At 38.7% G+C, this 24248-nt stretch overlaps 1 long non-coding RNA gene across 1 annotated transcript; it reads left to right on the top strand.

The window, feature by feature from the left end:
• The first annotated feature begins 1728 nt into the window (after window positions 1–1728).
• Window positions 1729–13687, top strand: LOC130919942 (uncharacterized). The gene is made up of 3 exons (XR_009064045.1): window positions 1729–1963; window positions 11808–12009; window positions 12095–13687. It is a non-coding gene; the product is annotated as an uncharacterized LOC130919942 (long non-coding RNA).
• Window positions 13688–24248: the final 10561 nt, after the last annotated feature.

The raw sequence follows: 24248 nt of genomic DNA, 5'->3' as shown, positions 1-24248 counted from the left end.
TTTAAAAAGGCTTGGAGTTAATGTGGTAGCCGCATAATGCCCTTTATTTTGAATTGGTGCTTTTATGTTTATTTCTTTACATTTCACTTCAAAGTAATGGCAATTTTGTTGTGCCAGTTGATGGTAATCAAGCATTAATTGTTAATATAATTAATTAAAGTTAATTGGTTCTAAGTAAAGCTTGCCATAAATTTATCGCATCAGGCGGGTCGGCTCTCAAGCTCAATGAGGACCAAGTCACATCTCCAGGTCCTCCTCTGAGACCCTGGGCAAAAAAATTATGTGCACCCCTGTATATAGAGCTAAAAGGCAGCGTAAAATGAGTAGAGTGAATTTTGGCAGCCTTTGGAGCCTTTTGTTGAATGGCTAAAGCCTTACAATTCCTCTCCCAACGATTAGAATAATCGTGGGAAGCAATGTGGGGAAGGAAGTTAGTAGTTATCTTTTTCTTAACATCCTATGTTATTTCCCGATGCAGAGAAGATATATCAATTGGTACCACGACACACAGTCATGGTTGCACTTCCCATCATACATTTGGGCAGAAGTTAAATGGCTACAGTATCATTTACTGAAAGCTCAACAAGTACACTAGATGGCAATATTTAGTCACAATATCCAAAGTCACATTTATCCTTTAAGAATTACAAGTCTTTCTATCCGTGGATCCCTCTCACAGAATGTTAATAATGTAAATGCCATCTTGAGGATTTATTGTCATAATAAACAAATACAGTACTTATGTACTGTATGTTGAATGTATATATTCGTCCGAGTTTTATTCATTTTTTTCTTAATGCATTGCCAAAATGTATATGATCGGGAAAAATTATCGGGAATGATTGGAATTGAATCGGGAGCAAAAAAAAAAAAGCAATCGGATCGGGAAATATCGGGACCGGCAGATACTCAAACTAAAACGATCAGGATTGGATCGGGAGCAAAAAAAATGATCGGAACAACCCTAACAATTATTGTTTGTGACCCAATGCCCGTTTTATTTGAAGATAGATCAAGGAACAAAATTAGTAAATAAAACACAGTGGACCCAGAATATGCTGCTACGGTGCCATTTTTGTACCATACAGTAAAAAAACAACATCGACTATAGCGTGCGGATGTACGACCACTGATTTGCAAGGAAAGTCGTTTCAATGAAGCAGTAAGTGTACTTATTCAAGTGGTATTAATGGATAGAATTTGTGTCCGATAAGACGTGACTCAATACTTTATATGGAGGAAGTGTTCCAAAATAAATTTAAAAAGAATTTTAAAATATTTTGTTTAGTTAGGAAAAAAATCCATGTGAAAAGTGTAAAACTGAACAGCACAGAGAGAAGTAGTTCACTTGTCTTCCTCATAGTTTTGAGAATGAGTCTTCAAATCTCTCTGGTTTGCATCCTAAGCCTAGTTTTTTATTCTTTGTATCAGGGCTCTTTAATTAATTACGGACTAATTGTGCTTGTAGGTTCCGATTTAGCCAGGTGAGGGAGTTAATTATTCATGTTGTTTAAGCTAGGACACACACACAGAGATATCTATTGCATAATCAATACAAACGTGACGAAACTCGTGCCAATACGTAGATAATACTGTATGTTTGATGGTCCTTTTTCTTTGGGTTTATTCTAAGCAAGCAGAGGAGGAGAAAGAGGAGGAGCAGAGAGCAAAAAAGGAAGAGGTGGTGTGGTCTGTATAGCTGACTTGCATGGGATGCTGATGCTGTTGCATGCTGCCTCCATCCCTCCCTCTCCCTCGGACTTGGCGGGGAGGGTAGAGAAAAAAAACAAGGAGTGGTTGTGTGATTCCCGCTTAGTGCACGAGACAGAGAAACGGTATGAGGGTGGAGGAAGAAGAGGAGGAGGAAGAGAATGTGCCGGGGTAGTGGGGCGTCCCCCCAACACACGTATACGCCAGCATGGATGCAATTTGTAACAAACGGAGCGGCTTCTTCTCGAGAGTGGTAAGTTGAATCTCTTCTTATTTTTACAACTGCTACAAGGTGAAGGTTCCTATGGCAACCAGTGATGAATGAAATCTCCATCAGCACCCTTCAAGTGCGTTCGATGCGAGTGAGACGGTCCAAGGGAGGTTCTGGGTGTGCTTTCTGATTGGACAGGAAGCAAACAGTGGCGCTCCTCAGTGGACCTTGACAGGAAGAATGCAGCAATAGAAACAAACTGAAAGCGTATTTATTCACTCCATATATATATATAAAAAAAAAATTAATAATAATAATATTAAATGAAAATCTGAAAGATATTCTGAATATATAGATAGTTAGGTTATTAGCATCACTCGTTATAGCAAGGCAAAGAAAATGAAAATAAAATTCCAGTGGTTTGTGAAAGAAGAAATGTTTGAAAAATTATGTTATGGAGGTCAGATTGCTTACAGTTTTAAAATACATTTAGGTCATCATAATGGAATGATGCTATTAACTAAAATCTTACTATAATGGCTAATGGACCCAACTGGGCCAATAAGGTAAATGTTAAGTTTGTGACTAAAAAGTTCCCTTTCGCCAAAACTATCTTCTACATAATTGCCTGTCTCATTATTAACTCATTCACTGCCATTGACAACAATAGATGTCCAATTTATTCAAACTGCAAGAACTACCTCTAAATGCTCATCCTTCAGTTCCATTGAAGAAACTAGACACCCAATCCATTTTGACTGGGAGAGCCTCACCCAGTCAAATTGGCCTATGTGTACCTTATGTTAATATGAAATGTGCGCGTGTATTTTGCCTTATTAGAGTGCAGTCTTTCAGAATATTTCAGTTCTACTCGATCCATAACAATATATGAGACCACAGTGTTTGATGGGCAAATATTGAACATTTTCAATGTTTTTGGCTGTATTTTATGCCAATTATCTTCATTTTTTATGGTGGGCCAGTTCAGATGTTTTAACCTGCGCATCCTCCCTATGTTGCAGACCCAGCCATACCGCGTCATCATCATCACCATTATCATTATAGCAGGCGCCTTTAGTTCCGAGCAATTAAGCAGCAATGCAGCATGCGCTCCCTTGTTGTACGCATGTGAAATGTCAGGTGTCCACTGTCCCAGTGGATGGATACAATGGGTGTGTGGCAGGAGTGAAAAGTCAGGCTTTAAAAAAAAAAAAAAAAAACTAAAATAAGAGCCCTCCAGCTGGAGCCAGTTCACTTCCAATCAAGTCAATTCAGGAAACTGATTCACCCCCCTCCCTCCGCCACCACCTAAATGGCAAAACCAGATGTCATCCGCCTTTCGCGAAATAAAGTTAGCACAGCAATAAATGAAAGGCTAATCATGTGAATACGTGGATGCGGGATGAGGTCATGTGACGTCAACATGAGAGTGCTCAACCCCCTCGCACTGACCCAACCCTGCTCCCAATTCCCACAGGAAGGAAAGGAGATGATGGTGTCATATACTGGAGTTTAGCTGCAACATCCCAACCAACCACACTCACGTCATTCCAGTTGAATTATCCGCAAGAGGTGTCTTTTTACATCTTTGTGAGGATTTTTACTGAGAACAGAAGACATTGTCCTTGACTTGTTGAAATAGAAAGAACAGTTGTTATTATCAATGAAGGGAAACATTTCACAGTAAGGAGTTGAGGAAGCTTGAGAAGGAATCAAGGATGTGTTTCTTTTTTTTTTAGTGTTTGCCCCCCCCCACCCCATCTTTTAAAGAGTTTTGAGACTTAAATTTTTGTAAAATATTACTTAATTTCCAACTAAATAAAATCAAGAAAAAAATAAATAAATAAAGGAAGTGGAAGCTGAATATAGGACACAAATACAGTATAACTAAAAAATTATTACTAATATAATTTTATGAGTGAAGCACAGTAGTGGTCACTATAATCTCATATTTCAGAAGATGGACAATTGAAGTGGCTCCCTGCCATGTTTCAAAATAGGCAAGGTAAAATTAATACGCTCCATTGTCGATAGGCGTAAGTGTGATTTTTTAAAAAAAAAATGTTTTTAATTTTTTTGTATGTTCCTTGCCTTTGATCGGGGACCAGTCCAGTGTGTACTCCAACTCTTGCCTACTTTCGCATTCGAGTAAACATTTCAAGTAAACGTACAGAAATACTTTAAATCTTACCAAAAAAATATGAGAACAGAATATTTTACTATTTTATTTTTTACCCATTTTTCATTTTGGTAAGTTATCCATCCACCATTTCCTAATTGAAAAAAAGAATAACTTAAAACCATAAATAAACTGCAAATTTTTTAGTATAAATTTTGACCAGCCAAAAATGTTTTGTTACTCCAGAATGTTTTTATTGTTACTGCTCACTACCATTCCCATCAAATATTAAACGTGAATTCACTCATCATAACGACTTAGTGAACTTAAAAGCTATGCATTCTGTCTTGTTTTTCTCTTTTTTTGCTCTTTGTTCATCGTGACAGAAATGATAGAGATTGGTGTTTTTCTAACAGGCCGTAATCATCATTTGCGGCACAAAATTTTGTTAAAAAGCAACATAAGCTGACATGATAAAAAAAAGCTTTAATTTTATCATGTTGGTTGACACAATGATATAATGTAAGAGAGAGGCTAATAACATATTGTGTAATGGTTATGCAATGAAATTTTCATAAAACATTCTTTTTATATTAAATTTCCAACTTAGTGATGGAATGATCAGGTTCTTCAGTGTAGTATCTGTGTCTGAATACGTACAACCTCAAGGTCCTGCCCTGATGATATGCGTCGGCGTTAATGTATGAAGGAGTACTCTTGGCTGACTGCTGTGTCGTTTGTGAATATTTACTTGTTTATTTTGTTACCCTATCAGCGGTAAAAGATTCCGTCAAGCTGATAAATGAGGCCTACCAGGCCTTTTTGGCCTTTGGGACTCCAGAAGCAGCTGACAGGTACCGGCTGGCCAAGCAGAATGCAGCTTCGGCGGTTGCTGAGGCAAAAACTAGACATGGGAGGAGTCTGGCGAGTTCATGGAAAAAGACTTCCATACGGCTTCAAGGAAATTCTGGTCCACCATCCGGCGTCTTAAGCTAGGAAAGCAGTCCAGTTAACACTGTGTATAGTGAAGATGGGGTACTGCTGACCTCGACTTGGGACGTCATGAGTCGGTGGGGAGAATACTTCAGTGCACTCTTCAATTCCACCGACACGCCTTCCTTTGAGGAAGCAGAGTCTGGGGACTCCGAGGCGGGCTCTGCTATCGCTGGGGTCACTGAAGTGGTTGGAAAGTGGCAGGGCCCTAAGATCCGCCCGGAGTTCCTAAAGGCTCTGGATCAGTGGACAAACTATTCCACAAAGGGCCGCAGTGGGTGCGGGCCTTTGTTCAAACCCATTAAGAGGACACCTTTTCCCCAATCTGGTGTTTTACAATTGCAATCAGTAGATTGCAGTCAAGTGCTTCTTGTTTCCGCTGAAACCTCATTGGTTAAACTGTCTGTGATGGATCAGGTGCAACAAAGACCAGGACCCACTGTGGCCCTCGAGGACCGGTCTGCCCACCCGTGCTCTGGATGTTGAGGGGCTGTTGTTGCCCCTACAACATCACATGGACATTGGAGACAGTGCCTCTAGATTGGTGGACTGGGTGGTGGTCCCCTTTTTTAAGAAGGGGGACTGGATGGTGTGTTCCAACTATAGAGGGATAACACTCCTCAGCCTCCCCGGTAAAGTCTATTCTGGGTGGCTGAAGCTGGGGGTCCGTCAGGAAGTCGAAACTCGGATTCAGGAGGAGCAGTGTGGTTTTCATCCTGGCTGTGGAACAGTGGACCGGATCTACACCTTCGGCAGGGTCCCCGAGGGTGCATGAGAGTTCGCCCAACAGGCCTGCAGGTGTTTTGTTGATTTGGAGGAGGCGTTCGATCGTGTCCCTCGGGAGTCCTGTGTGGGGTGCTTCGGTAGGACGGGGCACTGATCCCCTTCGTAAGGGCTGTTCAGTCCCTGTACGAGTGGTGGTTTTGTCCGCATCGCCGGCAATCAAATTCGTTCCCAGTGAGGGTTGGACTCCGCCAAGTTTGCCCTAAGAAAAAAAATCTGTTCATATCTTTTTTGGAAAGAATTTCTAGGCACTTCGGAAGTGTGGTTTCGTGGCTTCAGTATTGCATCTCTGCTTTTTGTGGATGATGTTGCGCTGCTGGCTTCATCAAGCCGTGATCTCCAACTCTCACTGGAGTGGTTTGCAGCCAAGTGTGAGTGTGGGATGAAGATCAACACCTCCAAATCCAGCACCATGGTCCTCAGTCGGAAAAGGGTGGCATGCCCTCTTCCGGTTGGGAATTAAATGCCCCAAGTGGAGGAATTCAAGTATCTTGGGGTCTTGTTCACAAGTGAGGGCTGGCAGGAGTGGGAGATCGACAGGCGGATCGGGGCAGTGTCTGCAGTTTTGTGGACTCTGCACCGGTCGGTAGTGGTGAAGAAGGAGCTGAGCCAAAACGTGAAGCTCTCGATATGGTCACAAGCTGCGGGTCGTGACCAAAAGGACAAGATCCTGGAAACAAGCGGCCGAATGAGTTTCCTCAGCAGGGTGTCCGGGCTGGAGAAGCTCGGTCATCCGGGAGGGACACAGTGTCGAGCCGCTACTGCTCCGCATCGAGAGGAGCCAGTTGAGGTGGCTCTAGCATCTGGTTTGGATGCCTCATGGACGCCTTACTGGAGAGGTGTTTTGGGCATGTCCCACCAGCGGGAGGCACCCGGGACGACCTAGATCACACTGGAGAGACTATGTCTCTCGTTTGGCCTGGGAACGCCTTGGGATCCCGCAGAAGGAGCTGGTTGAACTACCTGGGGAGAGGGAAGTCTGGGCTTCCCTATTAAAGCTGCTGCTGCTTCTGCGACTCGACCCCTGATTAAACAGTTGATAATGGATGGATGGATTTTGTTACCTTTGTTCAACAAAGTGATAGAAAGTGCACATGCGACTGTGTTTGTACCGCTGTCAACCGCTAGAGGGATTCCAGTTCATTTTGACCTGTAGTATATTAAAATAAGTATCGATTGTCTACAGTGGACGTGCTAACTGTACTTCTTCTTGTTACTTTTATTTAGCGTGAAATTATCCCTAACTTTGGACTATCACTTTTTGGCACACTATCTCCTCCTGGCTCAAGCTGTTTGTGCTGAAGTAGCAATCTACATCCGCAGTCAAATATGTGTAGGATTTTTCTCATTTTACTGAATAAGAAAATGTATTTGACCAATGATATATGAGGTAAAATAATCAACGTCATCGTGCCCCCCGCCCATGCCCTATGCTTTGTCTAATTGCAAGACATACAGTATGTAGGTATTTGTAAATAACCAGAGCCGATCAAGTACCCTTTGATGGCAATTAGAGTACTACAAGCAAGGAGTGGCACTCTATGATACTGTACGTGCGTTCACAGTTACAGAATTAGTATGAGAGTGTGAAAAGAAAGTTTGGCAATCCTTTTAACATGATTTGAAGATGTCATGTTTTCTCTAGGTGGCACAGTGGCTGAGTGGTTAGCACGTCTGCCTCACAGTTCTGAGATCAAGGGTTAAATCCCTGGCTTCGGCCTTCCTGTGTGGAGTTTGCATGTTCTCCCCGTGCCTGTGTGGGTTTTCTCCGGGAACTCCTGTTTCCTCCCACATCCCTAAAACATGCATGGTAGGCTGATTGAACACTCTAAATTGTCTGTAGATATAAGTGTGTGTGTGTGTGAATGGTTGTATGTGTCCTTGTGCCCTGCGATTGGCTGGCAACCAGTTCAGGGTGTACCCTGCCTACTGCCCGTAGTTAGCTGTAATAGGCTCCAGCACCTCCGCGACCCTCGTGAGGAAAAAGCGGCATGGAAAATGAATGTTTTCTCTATTCTCTCTACTGTACATATAGGTATTCCCTTGTACTGTTTATTTTATTTTATTATTTATTTATTTCTTAAAGTTGACTTTCAGCAATTTGGGGGGAAAATAACACACTTTTACCCCTGACAGAAGAAAAAATGTTGTGACTTTAAATATAAGTAACTAATTTATGTGGTTTTTAAAATGCGAACTATTGTTCAGAGTTCATATAATTGTTTGACATTCGACACAGTGTTTTTTATGGCAGCCCTTTTAATTTTTCGTCTTTTGGCTGAAAATACTTATTAGTGTTAGTAATATTTTAGTCATTTCAAAATGTGTTCGTCCTTGTCTAGTTTTCGTAATTTCAGCTAGTTTTAGTCGATGATATATCAAAATGTTTTCGTCTGAAAAGTCTAAACTTTTAGTCCAAAAGTAAATGAAAAAAATAAAGGTTTCCAACAATTTCAAATGAACACTGACAGACAAGCACATATTGTAGCGTCTACAAGGACAATGCCAACTTGGTGTTGATAATACACAATCAGCAGGAAAACAATACATTATTTTCAATTAATGATACCCACCTGGACGCCCAAAACTGAATGTAAAAATACAATAAGAAAATGTCACACATTGTGAATATATGACAGAAACTATGGCGCATTTTTGTCATTGCATTTGGCATCCGTCTCGTTAAGTTTTAGTCTCCCAAGAGATGTTTTAGCTCGTTATCGTCTCGTCATTGTCGTGAAAAAAGATGTTCGTCCACAAAATATTTTCCTTATTGTCATCATTAATGAAAACAACACTGATTCGAGAGAAGACATACGATGCCATTGCTATATGTTGGCAGGGAACTTAACACAACTTGCTTCACAAAGAGCAGTTCGATAGGAAATAGTAAACAATTCTATAGTATATCAGATATTTTACCTGATCAGTCCATAAGCTTAACTAAATGCTTTCTATGCTGAGCTGTCTTAACCCTTTTAGCAAAAAATAAATAAATAAATAAAAATAAAAACTGAGCAAAAATACAGTGAGGCATGTAGAAAGACAACCTAAGAGTACTCATAGCATTCTCTGTCATCCGCATAGAACAAATAATATTACGTACGAGTGAGCTGAGAGAGCATTTGAGAGCATCTCAATGAACAGTATAGTTTATTATTCTGCTTCCTTTTAAATTATGCATGCCTTTATAAATTATACTTTTTTTTTTTCGTCATTAAAACCAGTGTTTTCACCATACTGTACTCATGTACAAAGAACATTTCGAATTTAAAATGTTGCTCTTGAGTTTGGAAGTGACATCACATGTCACGTTTTTAACGAAGGAGGACAAAAACAAAAAAATGGGTCACAAGTATTACCATGCCGTGTGAGCGCAGAGAGTCCGCGGCCATAACGACATAGCCTAGCTACCTCGTCAGGACGCGGACAATGAAAGAGGTAGGAGCGATGCCACAAACGGCTGCATTTGCTCACTGGAAATACAGCCATTACTTCACATTTTTGTCCAGTAAAGATGACAAAAATATTTCCGTGCGTTGCAAACTTTGCACTGGCTCACAAACACTGTCGACCGCTAAAAACACCACATCCAATTCAAGGAACCACTTGGAATCATGGCACAGCGTGACACAACTCGAACCAATGCCTACAGGTAACAAGGCAGCCAGCATTTCTACAGTTTGTAATCAGCCTTTAAATACATTTCATAGTTACAGTTTCTAACCATAGGCGGAGTTTGACTTTTGTGGGGAGGGGCAAAACATGTTGAGGACCCTGAAACAAAAGTCAAAAGTTTGGACACACCTCATGATTTGTGTGTTTTCAATATTTTCACTACTATTTACATTGTAAATTCTCACTAAAGATACTGAACATGTGGAATTATGTACTTGGCAAAAAAAAGTAGACAGAATAACTAAAAACAGGTTTTATATTAAACTTTCTTCAAAGTATCTAGCCTTTGCTCTTACTACATTTTTGCACACTTTTGGCACTCTCTCAATGAGCGTCAAGATACAGGTTTTCACTTCACATGCATGCCTTATTCAGAGGTTGTAGTAATGTGTTACATGTACATTAACTTGAGTAACCTTTTGAGAAAACTGCACTTGTAAGAGTAGTTTTACTATGCCATAATTTTTACTTGAGTAGATTTGTGAAGAAAAAAACGCTACTCTTACTCCGCTACTTTGGACTACTCAAGCATCGCTACTTTTTTCCTCTTTATTCTACATATTAGATTTGGCACAATGAGATGTCGCGACAATAATCACATGACTCTATTACACTAATCAGATGCAAGCTTGCTGTTCTATGATCACGCCAGCCTGTTCAATCACGTGGGATCTTTAAAGCACCGTAAAAAAGGAAGTACTTGACATAGAGCGCTGATCTCAACATGCCTTGAAAGCGCAGATTTAAACCCCCTCTCTCTCTTATTTGGTGCCGATTGACCATGGAAAAAAGGAGATATGATCCTTTTAATTTCATAATAGTAACTATGAAGAAAGTAGTTACTATTCAAACTACAAACTATTTTCTTCACTAGAGTGCACTCATGCTCTTTGGACGAATAATGCTTAATTTGTCTTTTTTTTTTTCTCTCGCTGGAATTCAATGACTTTTTTGGGGGGGCTTAATGTGGTTAGGTAATTGGTTATTGTACAGTATCATTACTGTAGGACAACAATTTGTATAGATAAGTTTGCTCTGAGAGGGAGAAAAAAAGGCAGTTACTCACAATGTTACTCTTTCCTTGAGTATTCTTTTCAGGATGGATACTTTTTTACTTCTACTTGAGTATATTTTTTTTGAGCACTACTTTTAGTTTTACTTGAGTAATCAAGTTCAATCCTCGGTTCAAGCTCAGTTGTTGAAGCTTTTGAAAACTTTAAAGAAGTTTAAAGAAATTCATAAATATCCATCTTGCCTCCTCAGATGTAGTTTTGGCTAAGCAAAGCAAAGGGCCGTCTATAAGGTGCTAGTCACATGATCTGTTCGAAAAATACATTTGGACAAATTATGAAATACGGTGAAGGATTCTTGTTCGTTTCGTTTATTTTAGTTGTTTTATTGCTTTACAAATTTTATAGACAACATTTTAACGGCTAGGTCTTATTTTAAAGGGGAAGTTCAGAAATTTTGACATTTGAGGCAGCAAAGCAGAAAAAATGGTAAAAAGTAACTGATAAATTACTTTTAAAGTAAAGTAGTTACTTTGATAAGAAATTAATCAGTAAAGTAACTATTACTTTTTCGAGGCATAATCAGTATTTAAATTACTTTTTCAAGTAGTTTGTGTCAACACTGATTAAAACACACATTACAATATTTTTTCCTGGTTTGGGGGGGGTTGGGGAAAATTAGTACCTTTTCTGTCTTTTAATGACAACTTATGATTTGTGATGAGTTACAAACATTCAGCTGGTATCTCAAGACACTACTGTAGATGGTGAAATGAGTAAATAGCAGCTGTCAGCAAGGTTAAAAGGGTGAGAGAAAGAAGAAAAATCAGTAATGTTTGTAAACCAGTCTTTCTGCCCTGAGCGCTCACGGTGCTGATGCAACACCCCGTCAACCCTCTGCCCCCACTTTACCCAAAGATCCTCTCTGTGGCTCCCTTCAACCCGCCTCCCCTCCTCACCCTTCCCATCCTTCTATCCACGGTGTGCTGCCTGATTGACACGTCCTGCTCTCTAATTGGCAAGTGTGTACCGACATTATTCTCCAAGGGACAGGCCTGAGGCAGAAAAGCTGATGATGGGGGAGGTAAGAACATGTGTCCAGTGACACCTATTTGATCATGGAAGAGCACCTCTCTGCCCTCCTTAAATGCAGTACAAAAACCCTTTGTCACTTGAATGTGTTGATGTCAGGGTAAAAAAAAAAACATGGACTCTCTTTATTGGATTCCGAATGTGCATTTTAAAAGGATGGCACATTGTTATTCAAGGGTGAACGCTCCCTCTTTTCTGTTTTCTCACATAGGTGCTGTCTCCTTACAAAAGCATGACACAAAAGAGGATGATGATGATGAAGAACAAGAGGAGGGCCTCTCGGCTCTACTCTCGACCACGGGTATTCTTGGGTTGATAATACAGATGTGGATGTTATTGCTTGAGAATACGCGTAGTCGAGTGGAGGCTTTGTCATCCCAAGGACGTTTGGAATCAAAAGATTCCATTTGTGGGTAAGTTTTAAAAATCAAAGCAAGCTTGATCATCGTCAAACCCGTTCACTTAAATGCAGTTTTCTGTACCAATTTACCATTCCAGGTTTATGAAGTGTGTCCGTTTTAGCACCTGTAAGAAGAAATGAGTTTGCTCGCATCCCCTTCGAGTGGCGCTGATGGTGACGACCTCCAGCACTGTGCTAACACTAAGCTCAACTCCCTAAAGGCATTATTAGTTCAGGGAGATGAACACTCCAGTCACACGTTCATTACAAACCTTCTACTACTCAGCCGGTTGTGCCCTCGAGGAGAGAAAGAGAGCAAGAGAGGCAATAATCTTATTACTAGTGAGCAGGTATAATGGCCTGTTTCCGCCTAAATTTAGTAGGATTTTGCACAATAATCGTTGTATTTAGTAGAGAAATTGTGCTTTTTTTTTCAATGGCAACATTTGATAAATCCCGTTTTCTATTTGGCAAGACAAGCCAAGGCAAATTTATTTGTATAGCACAATTTAACACAAGGCAATTCAAAGTGCTTTGCATCACATGAAGATCCACGAGAAGAGATAAAATAATTCATAAAAATCACATTAAATCAAAGGAAAGTTAAAACAATGACAATTGAAACAGGAAATAACATTATACATGAAATGAATAAAAAGCAAATAGGTTGAAATTTGAAATATATAGACAGTTATAGAATTGCTGTGATAAACTTCAGACCTTCAGGCAACTTGTTCCAGAGGGGAGGCGCATAATAACTAAATGCTGCCTCACTCTGCTTGGTTCTTTTTTGGAACGAGAAATGGTTTGCAACCTGGATAAGTTGCCAGTCAATTAAGTATTTTTTTTTTTTTCTGTATTTAAAATATATTAAATGATACCAATTACCAATACTATTATACTGTTGTTTTTTGTTTTTGTTTTTACCATAAATCTCATTTAAAATGATTTATTTTTCCCCAAATTGACAGTCTACCGTATAATCCAGTACACATTATTTAAGAATTCTTGTGTTTAATGACCTCAAACCTAATTTTTTGGACCAGAACTACATTATTATATAGCGGAACACACTCAGGTGACTTGAAGTTCCACTCTGAGACCCCCAATTTGGCCAAATTTCAAAATTGTCCGAAATGCATGTGTGATACATCATTGGAAAGCTTAAAATCTCAATTTTCTGGGGGAAGAAAATTTTATAACAGGAGGGCATTTAAAAAAAGAAAAAAAAAATTTTTAACAACAAAACCCTATCTGGAGGTGAGAGCACGCGAGAGCAGAATTACAGCCGCCATGACTTTAATAAGATATTATCGCGTACTTACCTTGTTTCGATCCAAAAACTCCATTTAGCATGTATCACCGAGTTTCAAGACACAGCTGTGAATCTCTACAGCTGGATTTTTTAAGGATTTTATGGGTGAAACATGGTAGTATAACAAGGGTCACGATGCAGAAATCGCAGACATCAAGGAGTGGTTGAGATGTTCTTATTCATATATTTACCCTTGTAAACGTTTTTTTCCCCATTTTTCTTTGTTTGGATCGATTATTTATCATCTAACATATCGGAGAAAATGCGACAGTAACAAAAAAAAAAAAATACAATTAAGCGATAGTTATGAAGTAGATATGCGTGACTTTTTTACAGACACCATTTTTTTTTCATTTTGATTTAATTGGTTTGAAAGTTTAAAATATGCACTGAATAATTTTTTAAAGTGTTTTTTTTTTTTTTTTTTAAACGAAATATTAGACATCAATTAATGATACAAAGCTAAAAATGACAGACATTTTGAATAATAAATATAATTAATTACTTTTATTTTATGGCTGGGTTGAAACAAAAGCGGCTGCGTGACATCTGTAAACGGGTGTTTCCAGGGTAAAACGGACAAATTAAAAATAGTTCGAGGGCTTAATGCGCCATGAATCTGCTGTGGCAGCATATAGACATATTGTTCTATCAAACACAACAGTTGTTTTGGCTTAAAATACAACAGTTTCTTTTAAAGAGGAGTGCAAGAGAAGAAACTGCTTTTTCAGTTTTGTCTGTTTTCCGCCATATACCAGTAAAGTGCTCAAAACACACAGTCATCAGTAAGCAAAGCCATAAATACAGCTATGAAACAAATAATAAATTAATAACAAATACAATAATAACAATGTTAAAAGAAATTCAGTACATTGATGCACCTTATAACTAATTGCACCTTATGTATGAACATAAACTCATTCAGCGATGGTGCGCTTTTTAATCCAGGGCACTTTATTGTCTGAAAAATCATATTTATTGCACATTTGAACATGAGTCACTCCCTGGTCAGACTGGGGTCTAAGTAAATTTTTTACAGTTGTTCAAAACTCTTTTGCGTCAGTTTTCAGTAAAAGACACAGATTACTATTGGCATTTTAATAAAAAGAAAACACTATTCTTTTAGTATATTGTAATTATTATTTATAGATGTTTTGCAAAAGTTTACAAGTATTTATTTACTTTAATATCATGATAATTTCTGTTTTTAATTATCTACACTTTTAAAAACCCTACATTTTATTTATAAGCAAATATCGCTGATGTTGTCAGCTTCAGCAGGTTGTTTAATTGAATTCTATCATGTAAAAAGATGTCTGAAGATGTAGAAGGAGGGAATTAACAACAAAGGCGTTGTGCACAATTGTGGAAACTATTGAAACGAGTCACACAATGAAATTATGGAAAAGAGTGAAGTCAAAAATCAGGACAGAAGTGAGTTTTTGTGAACAACCATAGAGTCATGCGCCGAGGAAAAGTACCACAGATGCATTATTTAACTTGAGGGTGTTGATGGAGATGGACAGTGAAGGTCAGTATTAGCTGCATTGTGTATCTGTACTTCTGTAATAGGAGTGGGCAGACTATTCTACAAAGGGTTGCAGAGGGTGCAGGTTTGCATTCCAAGCGATCAACACCTTTTCACCAATTAGTTAATTGCAGTCAGTTGCTGTTTGTTTCAGCAGAAACCTCATTGGCTAAACTGTCTGTCTGTCTGGATTGGTTGGAACATAAAACCTGTACCCACAGCAGCTCTTGAGGACCAGTTTGGATACCACTTATTCTAGAGAAAACAAGATTTGCCAGCAAGTATTTCATGTTCATTTCGGCAGAATACATAAATAAAAAATTGGCCTTTGTGTCTCGTAAAAGTTAAACAAAACTTAAATACTGTGGTACCTCGAAATACGATCGTTTCAATACACGATCTTTTTGACATCCGACGTTATGTAATTTAACTCACCATTTGTTTCTACATCTGACGACATGTTCAAAATACGACGATTTATGACAGCGCCGCAGTGTTTTTTTTTTAGCTTTGCCACAAGACAGACGCACGGCAGATATTCTTGCGGGAGAAATCAATACGAGTTCCAAGAAGGTTAGTGCAGATGGTGAAAAAAAGAAAAAGGTGATGCTTACCATTGAAATGAAGAGGGAAATGATAGAAAAATATGAGCGTGCTGTGCGCATCCGTGAACTGGCTCGACAATATGGCCGTAGAATGTCTACGATCTCGACGGTCCTCCTCCGATCTCCGTTTGCCAGTCTTTATGAGTTAAGGCGGGGGTCAGATACACGCAGCTCTAGAGCCGCGTGCATCTCTTTAGCGCTGCCCTGGAGCTTTTTCAAAAATGTTTGAAAAAGGAAAAAGATGGGGGAGGTATATAATAATAATAATAATTAACTAAAATATTTTTAAATTTTTTTTTAATTAATTAAAATAATAATAATATAGGTTTTGTTTTTGTCAGGGACGCGGGCAGGCAGTTGGACGCAAATGCAGGGAAAGGGAGGAGTGGCAGATGAACGATGCAAAAAAATGATTTACCGTATTGGCCCGAATATAAGACGGTGTTTTTTGCATTGAAACAAGGCTGAAAAAGAGGGGGCCGTCTTATATTCGCGGTCTAGACATTACACCCATTCACGACACTAGATGGTGCCAAATATCATTGAAGCGATGTTCTGTCATGACAGATCTCGGCTACTCTCCCCAATCACGACGCTAGATGGCGCCAGATATCATTGAAGCAATGTTCTGTCATAACAGAAGTTTAACCAGTTGGCATTATTTTTTTGCAATGTTTTTCCTTATTCAGATTGGTTTTAAGACTACAGTTACAGTTAGACTTCTTTGATGGTTAATGCAGTTATTGCAATTTTGTTGTTTTAGATTGGTTTACATTTCAAAAACCAGAAGCCATTAATTTACAAATGTGATTGCACTTTAGTTTACATATTTAAATGTTCAGATATTAAGATCTGAATGAGGCAAAATAACATGCTTTTTCTCTCAAATATATTGTTATAATCATTTGTTTCGAATGTACTGTAATTATTTTCTGTATAAAGATTAATTTGGTGTTCAAAAAGTCTTTTTTCAAACTCGAGTCTTGAAAAAGAGGGGGTCGTCTTATAATCAGGGCCGTCTTATATTCGGGCCAATACGGTAATTAAAGCCAACAAAAAAAAAACAAAGTACAAAACAAAGGCTGTGGTGATCCAAAGAAAGCAATGAGGCAAACAAAACTGTCACTAACAAAAGACTGCTATTCAAAAAACCTACTTAGAACACGAGGGCTTGGATAGACGCGAATAATACTGACCAGAACGTGGACATGGACATTGACAATGACGCAACAAGGAGTGAAAAGAAACTTGGAGCTTATATACACACGCAGACAAGGGGTAACGAGACAACGAGGAACAAGTGGATGACACAGGACGATGCAAGTTGGAGGATACACTAGGAGCAGGCAAAACAGGTGAAATCAATGGGCAATCACAGGGACACACTAGGAGGGAACCAACACCAAAACCTAACAGTTTTAATATGATTTCTGTAGGAGGACAAACATGACACAAACATTCTTCTAATTCATTGATATTGTATGAAGTCAAACTTAAACTAGGATGCACTGCAGGGAAAATAAACATTAAATCATGGAGGCTCATTATGTATTTGTAGTCAACTTAGTCATTTTGATAGTAGGCTAATATAGCTATTAGATAAATACAGCAGGTGTTGCCTTCATTATAAGGATTATACAGGGCTTTTAATTTTTTGCGGCTCCAGACATTTTTTTTTTTTTTTTTGTCAAATATGGATCTTTCAACATTTTGGGTTACCGACCCAGGTGACAATTATTAATGTGGTAACATTGCCAAGGAAATCGCCAGCTTTGTCAGGTTTTTAATCATTTATTTCAGAACTTGTGCAACAGAATACGCCTACTGTCCACCGTAGTTGACGCCAAAAACAAAACATTAAAAGAGAAGTAAAATCTCTTCCACACCTTACTCTCTCTGTCACGTTAGCCATGCGGTGCGTTCAGGTACAGCACGCAAAACACATCCGCTATATTAGAACCCAATTCGTTACATTATTGCAGGAATTGTGATTATTATTACTCAGATTTTTATTTGTAAGTCTTTTTTTATGTGTAATTGCCATTTGTAATAGTACAAGCAGTATTTATGAAGGATTTGGTGTAGGTTTTCGGGCTGTGGAACGAATTAATGGAATTCTAATGTATTCTTATGGGAAAATCCTGCTCGACATACGACCATTTCGACTCACAAACAAAGTCCAGGAACAAATTAACTTCATATGTAGAGGTACCACAGTAGTTTACTGTATGTATGCGAGGGGGTAGATGCTTTAGAGCTTGCTTCCACCCCTGAATGCGCTCTAAACACGGCATGGGTCTTAGCTTCCCAATACCATACAGCTCAAGCCACATCAATAAATAATACAAGAAGGGAAATTGATCAGACATTAGAAAGTATGTTTACTCTATTGTCTCATTGATTTTTTCGTGTTATTATTTTGGAGTGACTTTTTGAATGCCTATACTACAAATGATAAAACGAATAATGCGTAAAGTGGTCAGCTTCACACTTTCCTTTCCTTACGCACCACCCAAGGGTGAGAAATTCTAATCTTATTACTCTAACTCTACAGTGATTTACTACTGTATATAAATTTTGTAATTGAACAGTAGTTAATGATATTAAACTGTTGCTTTAAACTGTCTGTACAGTTAATAAAGGTTTTTATGAGGATGATAGGTTAATCATGGATTATTTCGATCTCAATTATTTCCCATGGGGAAAAATGTTCATGAATCAAAATAAATCAAAAGTTGAGCAAGGGTGAGAGACAGACACTATAATCCTTTATTGGTGAGCTCTCAAATGAACTTTGCAGAATTTTGCACAAATTCATCATTCTAATTAGTGAAAATATAAAATTCTTTGAACATAATAAATATTTTAAAACAACCTTGACCATTTCCACTATTCAGTTAATAAAGGTTTTATGATAGCAGCCGTTTCCTCCTGGCTTATTTCCACTGTGGGAAAAGTGTTTATAAATTCCAATAAATTAGAGCGGCTGACCAGCATTCCCAAACGCACTGTTTAAACTTAGAGGTTCCTCCTGCTTTTGCCTTATAATACAAAGATAAATTTCATATTGGATAGAGTTTTGTTTCAGGCCATCACAATGAACCAGTGGCTAGCACATCTGCCATACTTACTGTATATGTGCTTTGCTTGTAGAGTTGTCCAATAATGACTTTTTAACCGATAATTTAACTGATATTGTCCAACTCCAAAAATTCAATACCGATATCAAACCGATGGTGATATATGTGGTCGTGGACTTGACATACTATGGATAATTGTATTGTGATGCCCAGGTCAAATCGTCTGCTCACATAACAAATCCCAAGCATTCCTAAGCTTATTTGGGAGACATCTAATGGTCAATTAACATAACTGTTGTGCTAAGCTGTGACCAGCCCATGTACAAAGGCAGAACACTTCCCCCAAACTGATGTTGATATCATTCAATATTATTTTAAAATGCTTTTATCTGACGATATTATCGGCTAACCGAAAATATTTTAAATTTTTGCATAAATATTTTAAGTATCGGCTGTCCGATAATATCGGACAACTCCACTTCGCTGTTCATACGTTTTTCAGTTTGCCCAACATATTCTTTGAACTTTACTCAGATAGGTTTATCAAAAAGAAACAATCACATAATAATTAAAATCACTACTATTATTATTATGATTCCATTATTGCTTACATTATGTATGTTTTGGTTTGCCAGATAGAACTGAAATTATTCTGTTTTTTTTTTCCGGTAGAATTTGTATTTATTTATGATACTTAATGAAGATTTTTTTTTATTTAATAATTTGTACTTTCGGTTGTATTGTTATGTGATTTTGATCCACAGGCAACCAATTGAGGTGTATTTTGCTTTGTGCCCATAGATAGGCTCCAGCGACCCTCATGATTAAAACCGTATGGGAGATGAATGAATTATAAGCTACATCTGAATTTGCACATTGGCATTATTTTTTTTTTAGACCGCTCAGTGTGAGGTCTCAAGTTCTCACTTTGTTCTTCTTATTCTTGGGGAAAACACTATAATTGCTATTCCTCTGTCATTTGTGAACAGATAATGAATAAAATTTGCCCTGTATATTCGAGGCATGTAATGTATATGTATCGATCCTCAGAGACAGATTTATTTTTTTTTAATCTCACATCTGATTAATTAGAATAACTAATTGGAGAATTAAAATTGCTACTCTTCCGTTATTAGTGGATGGATTATAATGAAATTTTGTAGGAATATTGCAGAGATGTATACACATGGATCAGGGGTGGGCAAACCAGTCCTCAAGGGGCGCAGTGGGTCCTGGTCTTTGTTCCAACTGACCCAGAACATATAGTTTAGCCAATGAGGTTTCAGCAGAAATGAGAAGCACCTGACTGCAATCGACTGATTGCACTTGTAAAACAGCAGATTGGTGAAAATGTGTCCTCTTAATAGGTTGCAACAAAAACCCGCACCCAATGCGGCCCTTTGTGGAATAATTTGTCCACCCCTGACATAGATTCTCAGAGATCTTTTTGTTGTTTTTATTTGAGGGCTGATTATTTAGATTAATTAATTGGAGATCGAGTAGAGGGAGCCGTGCGGTCGTGGTTTACTTTTAACTTGAGGAACTACTTTAGCCTACCAGTTACTCATTGAACACTTACCTTTAATCAGGTAATTATTTAGAGAATGAGTTCATAATTTTGCTTGGGCGTTATGATTTTAAAATACCAGTACTCTTTCTTGAGTGCAATTTGGAGTCTCTACTCATGTTTGATTTGGTTTTTTTTTTTTTTTTTTTAAATTCCAGTGGTGCAATTGAAGGATTTTAAAATTCTGTCTTTTCATCAATGTCCTCAAAAGCAAGTTTTTGTTGGATATTATCACATACTTACAGTTTAAATTAAAAAAATAATGATAATAATACAGAGCGAGAGAGAGCTTTATTTGCCCATATCGCTCACCCTAACTTGTTTGTCACCCCAAATTAATCTTGGATATGATCACGCTCACCCTAATGCGAAAAAAACAAGCAGAAAAGAAATGTTTTTGATGGTTTGGCTGTATTATTCCCCCTCTTCCCTTCTACTTCCATTTGTGTCCCCCGAATAAATAGGCTGTTTCTGATTCTAGTTTGTTGTGTGTGGGTGGAGGCCATGTAAGAATGTCCACACATTAGCAAAGTCCAAGATGCCAATAGAGAAATAAGACATTGATTTTGCGTCTCTGTTACTATTTTTAGCCAGAATGATGGATGTTTACGTCTTTTATTGATCAATGTGAGGTGCGGATCATCGGCCATGTTGATTAATCAGGAAGCCAGCACCCTATTGGAAGAAGATGTTTGAGCTCCATTAGCATTGTTGCTAAGAGTAATAAATGAGTGCCCCCCCACTCACACACAGTTGCACATTCAGCAATGTATTAGCATTTGTGATAAATGGCGTTCATATCATTTATTGTTGCACTGTCTTAGACACTGCATGAATACGGCACACATTTTGTCGCACCGGAATGCAATTAAGGATTTTTAATCAGTATTTCTATTCTTGTGTTGTGTTTAACTTGTTGATTGGGCAGAGCTGTGGGCGCACTTTTGTTTGGATTTGTCTATGTGAATGTGTGTGTGTGCGCGCGCTAAGCAACAAAATGACAATTGTGAGCACAGCTCCAGGTGCCTAGCAACCACATTGCTGTTTCCTTGGCAACTGTTGCCTCGCAGTCACTGTGTGGGTGATTGGCAGACTTGACAACGTACACGGAGTGACCTCTGACCTCACGTACTGAATGGAAGAGGATAAAGAGGAAGAGAAACGGGGGAGGGGGAAGGGCGGGCAAACACGCACATGTTCTCAAAAGTACACGCACTCACGCACACACACAGCGCAGAGGCTAAGTGATAATCATTCTCCATTGTAATCGTCCTCCAGCATGTTTCATAAGGTGTCGTCAATAGCGCTCCAGCTGGGCACAGTCATTAAACACACACACGTGCACACGCACACCCACACACAAGTGACCGCTCCATATCTCATTTATTGTCACTGGTAACCTCTGTTACCATCCGTGCACTGCAGTCATCATTGGAAAATATGTATGATGAGAGATGACGGTGATGCACTTGTGATTTGAATTAAAAGGAAAGTTTCGGACGCGTAGTCCTATAATTACAATATGTTCTAAACTCCCTGACTGGGTTGTCAGAGTTAAATCAGCAGTTTGAACTGAAAAAGCAAATAAAAAAGGTGACCTGGCACAGCAAAATGAGTTGGCAGTTGATTATGAGATAAAGGGCATGCAGTAATAGTTCACTGGGTCAATTTTTTTTTTTTTTAATCAGACATTTCCTCATTAAATGTTCCCTAAACACCACTTTTATGACTTCAAAATTCCACTATCATGAAATGAACATTGTTGATATGTTAAAAAATCACATTGCATAAAAGATACTTAAGCAAGAAATCAATAATCACCTCAAACTATGAAAATGAAGTCCTCATTTACTTTGCTTTTTTGTACACTAAACATACCATACAAACCACACAAGGAATACATGCAGTGATTTCTCCAAATCCTCCAAACCTATTGATATTACAGACCATATAGATGATAAAATCCCCTTGCAAATGTACATTGAGGAACACTGTCCTTAAAGTGCCTACGACAGGGTATAAAAACAAGTCTTAAATAGCATTATTATGTGAATTAGAATCATGTTTTGAGACGATTCGACTATATAAAACAATTTGGCAAATCGCAGATGACGAGAAATTAAGTCTTTTAATTTGCCGTTTAGCCACGCCTACCATTATAGGGCTCAAGCATACCCCCAACAGGAGGATGATGTCGGCAGAGTCATGGTTTCATCTGATTTACAATTCAGCCCATTGAGGGGGAATTATTCGGAACGCGGAAAATGCGACGAAGAGAGCCGCAAAATGTCATTGTTTCAGTCTCTCTACTCCAATATTTTTACAGGATATTCTTTTTATCAAAGTTTTTTCCCCCAATTGCTAAATAAATTGTATGGTCATGACAAATACCGTATTGGCCCGAATATAAGACGGCCCTGATTATAAGACAACCCCCTCTTTTTCAAGACTCAAGTTTGAAAAAAGACTTTTTGAACACCAAATTAATTTTTATACAGAAAATAATTACATTACATCTGAAACAAATGATGATAACAATATATTTGAGAGAAAAAAGCATGTTTTTTTTTTTGCCTCATTCAAATCTTAATATCTGAACATTTAAATATGTAAACTAAAGTGCAATCACATTTGTAAATGAATGGCTTCTGGTCTTTTAAATGTAAAACAACCAATCTATTGTGATAAAATAACAAAATTGCAGTAACTGCATTAACCATCAAAGTGAGGTCTAACTGTAACTGTAGTTTTGAAACAAATCTGAATAAGGAAAAACACTGCAATAAAATAATGCAAACTGTTTAACGAGCAGCTGAGATCTGTCATGACAGAATATTATTCCTCAAGTTCAGCATTCGCTTTAATGATATCTGGCGCCATCTAGCGTCGTGAATGGGTATAATGTGTAGACCCCGAATATAAGACGACTCGCACTTTTTCAGTCTTATTTCAATGCAAAAAACACCGTCTTATATTCGGGCCAATACGGTAAGTCTAGTGCTAAATACAATATGAAATATTACAAATGCATTTATTCAGTACGTCATGGCAAAATTACTCTATAATTGTCAAAACTGCCCACTTCTTGCACCTCCCAAACTATATATTATGCCCCCGGCGTTAGTCCGGCTTTTGTTATTTCCCTGCCTCGGCTTCAGAGAGTGTGAACAAACCAGGAGGTGTGACAGCTAACCGACATGCTAACCCAAACCGAGTGATGTTTCAAAGTCTATTCTCGGTTTTCGAAGCGAAAAATCAATCAAAACTACCCAGGATTATATCACACGGCGGCGGGGTCGTCGATTGTCTTTGCCGATCAGCAAACCGCCCGGCGGCAAGCAAATTTTTACAGCTTGTCGGACTCGTTCCCCTGCTGCGGGCAGGAGAGCTCATTTCCCGGGGAAGCAGCTGAAAAATGACCTCCGGACAAACCGGCCGACGTCGGAGGAGTGCGTAGGTGCCACGTGGTCAACACGAATATGGCGTAGATTAATGCTTATAAACACGGTGAAGATGTAAACAGTGAGAGAGCGGCGTGCAGTTGTTGTGTGCAGCTAACAAGGAAGAATGTGTCTGAGGAGAACTTTTCTACATGTCCGTCCATGATCAAACGTAAGTAAATATTCCTTTATTTAAAGAAAGTTTGTCGTGTTTACTTTGAAATCGCTGTATTCGCGGCCATTTTTAACACAAAGTTGCAATTTCTGATGGGGTGGAAAATTTTGACAGAACACCGGGCACACCAAGAGGGCAATAAGCTCGCTTTCCCGGCGGGGAATGTGTGCGACAAGCCACCGGTCGTCGGCCGATTGGCATTCTCTGTGGACAAGGAGCATGTCAGCCACAAAATGCAAGCCGCCTCTGTGTTAAAACGTGTGCCATGATCCCAGTATTTGACATAATACAAAACACGATGATTACTCACTTCCTCGTAAGTCCAATGGTCCCACAGTTGTTGCACTTTTTGGCCGATCTCGGGGTGAACGGGAACTTTCTGAAACCCAAAAAGGCTCACACGCCTCTCCCTGGTGCAGCTACAAAAGCCTGCAGTCGTTTGGCTGGCGTGATGCAAAAAATAAACGAATTAATCCGCAAAATCAGCTGAATGCAGAGTCTATCTGCATGCTATAAAGCAATGCTGTTTTGTGAAATGCTGA

The sequence above is a fragment of the Corythoichthys intestinalis genome, chromosome 8, assembly GCF_030265065.1.
Source record: "Corythoichthys intestinalis isolate RoL2023-P3 chromosome 8, ASM3026506v1, whole genome shotgun sequence".
NCBI lineage: Eukaryota > Metazoa > Chordata > Actinopteri > Syngnathiformes > Syngnathidae > Corythoichthys > Corythoichthys intestinalis.
This window is presented reverse-complemented; position numbering and strand designations above follow the sequence as displayed.